Below are 5591 nucleotides of genomic sequence, written 5' to 3' on the forward strand. Positions count from 1 at the left end.
TGTGTGAACTGCTTGGACCAGAGTGACTGTGTTATCCTGCTCTATGAGCAGCATCTGCTGGTGGTGGCCTGGGGGACATGTCCATAGCCCCAAATGTGCTGTCAGATGAGGGGGAAGAAGGGCCAGCTCTGGCTGGGCACCCTATGGACAGGTCACCAGCTTGTGGGGATCAGTGGGGTTCCTCTGTGAGCACGGGCAGGCTGCATGCAGCAGTGCTGAGAGCTGCAGTTAACTGGGTTAATTACATTCATGTTGCTAGGAACACTGTGAATTATGTTAATAGCAGCATCTGGGGAAATTACATCTTCATTAATTGGTCCTGATTGCTTTTTGGCAGATGCGAGATGTTTTTGACTTTAACACGCAGGACAAAATTAATTGTAATCAGCACATGCAGTAAATGCACAAACACCACGCTATTACCTTGCCTTGCTAATTAACTCTCCTAAGAGCAGGAGAAGTTAAGGCCTGTGTGGTCATCATCTTCCCTTCTCTCCTGTGCACAGTGAGGATGGATTTGCTTCCTGCCGTGCATGCTTCTTCACTAATACATTTTTTCTAAAGATGTTTTGAAGCTAAAAATGCCAGTAGTGTGTTTGGTAAGCATGGAAAAGTAGCTGGGAAGTCTTCTGATGACACATTTTGCATCCTAGAGTGGGCCCTGTGGCCATATAAGTGTCCGTGAGGTCTATTCTCATGCTGGGAGATAAGCATGAGCTTAAGTATGTTGCTGAACTGGAGACCTCTGCTCCTACCGTGTCCCCAGCGTGGAGCAGATGAGACTCCCAGGCTGGGCTGTCCCCAGGGGACGGCCACCAAACAGGACACTCGGTGAGGAACCGGTGCTGGTGGCTAAAGCGGCCGTGATCACACACAGTGCCTCACATGAATCTTGCATTTTGGTCACGGCAGAAGCAAATGAGGAATTAAACTGTATTTTCATGAACTATTGCTTATTGTTTTTAACAGTGGCCAAGATCCTAATCTCTTTGAGTAAAAAAAAAAAGCCATAAGCTCTGGGAAAATGTATTGGCTCTGCTCTGCGTGTCGCATTCCCTCCCCGGGGAAAGGCRGGCGAGAGCTCACTCGAGGCATCGAGCTGCTCATAAGTTATAGGGCTGTTTATTTGGGGATGGCAATAAGTTGTATTATGGCCCCTGCTTGCCCTGCCTTCTATTTACACAACATCATTTTTCATTTTAATGGTGCTTTTTTCAGGCTGCTTTGTTAGGGCTTCTGCTAATTGGATTGGATTCATGTGCTCTGCCAGGACACAGAACGAGGCCAGGGCTGCTTAAATGAAAATGCTGAATTTTGCTGCCTGGTGTTCTGAATAGACATCTTCCAGGCTGGGGAAAGCAGGAAGAGGGGACACTGTGGAGKCTGAGAGAGCAATTTAGCCACAAATTTAACCCTCTGTGTTCAGATTTTGCTGGAAAAGAAAGGCTTGTGGTATTGGGATACACTCCTAAYAGCTGCAGGGTCTCCCCAGGGCTCTTGGCACCGGGGAGACCAAGAGCCCCTTGGTTCCTGCTCAGCTTCCCAGGCTGGGCCCTTGCAAGAGCCCTGACCCACAGGTGCCCCCAACCGCACTGCGACCCCCGGGCCCGGGACACAGGGTGCAGCCAAAGGTGTCCCRGGATGACCTGGGTCTGTAGATCCCAGTTATCCTATTCAGGCAGAGAAAACTTGCCAATTAGTTGGACAAACGAATGTCTAGTGGAGCATCCACTTGGAAAGTCTCCAAAAACGCAGCTCCCAGACCTTGTTATGTGGAGCAGAGCAGCCGTCCCTGCTGCTGCCCCTTGTGCTGGGACAGCAGGGCCCACGCTGGGAGCACTGASCTGTTGAACGGGTTTAACTGTTTAACAGACCCAGCTGCGGGACTGGCCACCCTCACCCAGAAGAACATGGAAACAGGAGTGTGGAAAACCAAAATCCTCTTTCTCACCCATTCAGATGAAATAGATGATAGAATCAGGTCACACATTTGCACTGGTCTTCAGCTGCTGTAGTATTGACCTAAGAACTGACAGAAAAAGCCACCAAAGTGGAAATTGGCCAATACCACAAACTTGTCGTTCACATCTGTAGGTGAGCAACAGAGCAGGAAGGACAGTAGGAGGTCAGAAGTACTGATTTGTTAAAATGCTTTCTAAAAAGGCAATTAACACTGCATAAGAAATAATCCTGCCTCTTGAATATGCCAAGTTTTGTTTTAGAGTTAGGCACAAGTTGGACTTTTAACTCCTCTCTTGGCCTATGCCATTGCTCTTCAACTGGACTGCTCTGTGACAAGTGATGCTAGAGAAATGTTTCTGTCTTGAAAGATGGAAACAAAATTGAAATATGGGAAATTAATGCCATGAAATGAAAGGTGACCTCTGCTGCTTCTGTACCACAGGAAGGTTTTTTGGTGAGAGTAAAATTCTTGAGAAACCTCACGTTAGGGTTTACCCTCCTGTGTGACTGATTTGGGGTATGCCATTGCCCAAGGCCAGACCTGCAGGTGAGGGATGGTGAGGAGCTCCTGGCCTGCTAACCCTGCTGCTAACCTGACTTTGGGAAYGTGGGACTGACTGGGTGGGTGCGGAAAGGCCACACGCTGGCCCAGGCCACCGCTTGGGCCCTGCGTTTGGGCACGGTTTGGACTTGGCCAAAGCCGAGGTGAAGAAGCTGTCACTAGTGTAACTGTCTTCATGGTGTTTCCAGGTCACCATCTTCTCAAATGCTGATGTGCCACTGCTGCAAGTGAGCAGGGAGCCCCTGTTTTTGGAGAAAGGGAAGGTGTATTTTAGTGGCTGCAAAGAGAGGCAGCTTTCTTGCAGCCTCCTTGTCTTGATGGCAGTTTCCTGCTCATTGTCAAACCAGGCTGTCACTGCCAAGGTCAGAAATTGTTTATTTTAAACATSATGAATATGCAGAAACTTGCCCAAGCTTCTCCAAGCAGTTGCCTTGAATTTAGAAGCAGAGTCAGAAATGGCAGCATTCAGCACCCTGCAAATGGGGTCAGAGCTATAAATTCCTGTTATTGGTCTGGGGGCCATTGGCATACGTGACTTCCTAAATTTGTGGTCATTTCTCTCTGCCTGTGTGCACTGAATTTTATATCACGTCTCTGGGATGCAAAGTCCTCCTGATGCTTTTGCCCAGCAACATAAACAGGCTCGATCTCTCCTCTGGTCCCACCTGCTAATGTTCCTGGCCACTGCCTGGTGCTTAAGTCACAAGCAGCACCTGGGCAGGCATAAAAGGGAGCTCCCTGCAGATGCCCTGGTTTGGAGGAGGGAGGGATGTGCTGCTGGACACGCGCAATGTGGCCGGGTGTCTGCAAGGCAGGTCCTCCTGTGCAGAGACCAGAGCTGCTGCTATGGGTGGCAGGCCCTGCCAAGGCTTAAATATCCACAAGTCTCCTCAAGGACAGTCCCTCTAAACAGAGGGAGGGAACRTTCGGCTGGGAACCTGGGAGCAACGGCAGGGCTATGTTAAAGCCTTCCCCCCAAAGCGGAGATCAGTTAAGCCTGTTTTGCAGGATGGAAGGCAGTGTTGCCATCTGCCTCCTTTTCTGCCTCTGCTCTTTCCTCTTCGCCTACCTTTTCAGATTCAGACCTAGATTTCCTTTAGTGCTCAGTGTGCTAGAACGAGACGTTTACAATCCCTTCTCCAGAGCAAAGGCTCCCAGCAGCAGCCTCGCCGGCAGCCCCAGCCCCTGTGGTCACCTCGGAGGAGAAAAGAAGCGGAGCAATAGGACAGGAGCGGGCTGTCGGTCAGGGCCTTCCTCTCAGATAGGCTGATGCATCAAAACGGTGCTGCCTCCTTCTACAGATCTGCCCCAGGAGCCTGGTGATTCACTAAGTCAGTAGATGCAACTAAAATGTTCTTTAGATGATTTTTTTTTAATCTTGTTGGCACAGCAAGACACAAAAACATGAAAATAAACTCCACCAACAGGCCTGTTGATTAAATTCTGCTATTGTTGCAGTGGTGCAATCCCATGGAGACTGCCTGGCAYATTAACACCTGGGTAAAACATGGAAAATGTGGATGGCTGCTGCATGTGAGACCAYGCTGTCCCTGCAGGTTCTTTGTTACTGACAATGATAGACTGGTGTCATCCGAGCCCAATGAAGTGGGAAGAAAAAGACATTTGATAAAACCTGAAACTGCAGACATCTGAGCACAGCTGCTGTGGCCCCCCACTACTGATTTAGAGTCGGTTTTTCTCCTCAAAGCCAAGGTCCCCAGCAAACTCATACAACTTTTATATTTGCTCATTCCAAGCCAGGGGAGTGAGAGCCAAATCCTGCGGTTCCCAYGTGCATGTGGTAACTGCAGTGACTGTGCCCAAAAGGACTCTTCAGGATGAGGTTTCTATGCTTGCTAAATGTGGACCTTCAAAGCTTTTCAACTTAACCTTGTTCCAAGTATATTTGCATTTTTCAAACAAAGATTTCTGGATTTCTGGCCTCTTTAGCCACTGTTAACAATCTACGTACTTGGAGCATTCTGCATCTTCCATCAGGAAGATGCTTGTGAACCTGCAAGCTACACAAACCCCAGGGAATGATGCATTAGTGGGTGCAGTACCACTTGGTTGACCTTAATTTTGCTTGAACTTGCTACTTCTCATGTAGTCAAGAGCTGTAGCCTACAGCMAGTCAGCCCATCTTGTCCTCCCTTGTCCCCCTGCCCCTGCTTGGCCATGTAACCTCATCTCAGCACCCCTYCTGACTCCACTGCCCAACCAAACTTGTCTCTTTATGATGTCCCACTGCTCTGTTGGTGCACAAGTCCTGGCACGTGAGTGTGTCAGCACTAACACAGGCTGCCCCTGGAAGTGCAGTGCCCAAGGACACCAAGGTGCTTTTTCAGCCCGTGTGTGGCACTAGCCAGCCCTGGCAGCACAGGAGAGCGCAGGGTTCACTCCTGTATGCATATGTGTTTTATGGCTCAGGAGTTAAGTTGCTCACCCAGCAGACCAGTGTACTCATCTTTTTTGGTGGGATAAATCTTCCCTTTGGGCATAACTCTTCTGATGTAAACTGCCATCCCTGTGCCTGCAGGGATGAATCAAAGCTATTGCTCTGAGATACAGACATGGATTAAATACATCCAGCTCCAGGTCTGCTTTCCAATTGACCACAGCTGTGAAGCATTAGGTGCTGCAGTGTCTCCTTGCAGTACAGCTGGGCCACGCTCATTCCTCATAGTTACCTGGGGACCAAGAACTGGTGTTTGTGCCATGTTAGGGCATTTGAGGGAGGGGGCTGCTGACAGCAGTTATGAATTGACAGAAGTTATGAACTGGTAGCCTCTAATCAAGTAATGGACCACAAATCTTGAGGGGCTTGTTTGTAGGCAGCTTAATCCATGCTGCTGCCCCATTCCCTGTACAACCTGCTTGTGCCCATGGCAGTGGGTGGCCTCYCTCCCCTCCAGCTCTGCTCACGTGCCCGTGGCCTGGGGACCTGAGGGCTCTTTGGCTTCCAGCTTGAATCTCTCCTCTGCCTTGCTTGTGCAGGTGCCCTCTTCTCATGTAAAAGTGTCCATAGAATGATGGATGATTGTGGTGGATGATCCAGGGGTGCTCA

The sequence above is a fragment of the Nothoprocta perdicaria genome, unplaced genomic scaffold (genome assembly GCF_003342845.1).
Source record: "Nothoprocta perdicaria isolate Ctin4 unplaced genomic scaffold, notPer1 scaffold_0, whole genome shotgun sequence".
Lineage (NCBI taxonomy): Eukaryota > Metazoa > Chordata > Aves > Tinamiformes > Tinamidae > Nothoprocta > Nothoprocta perdicaria.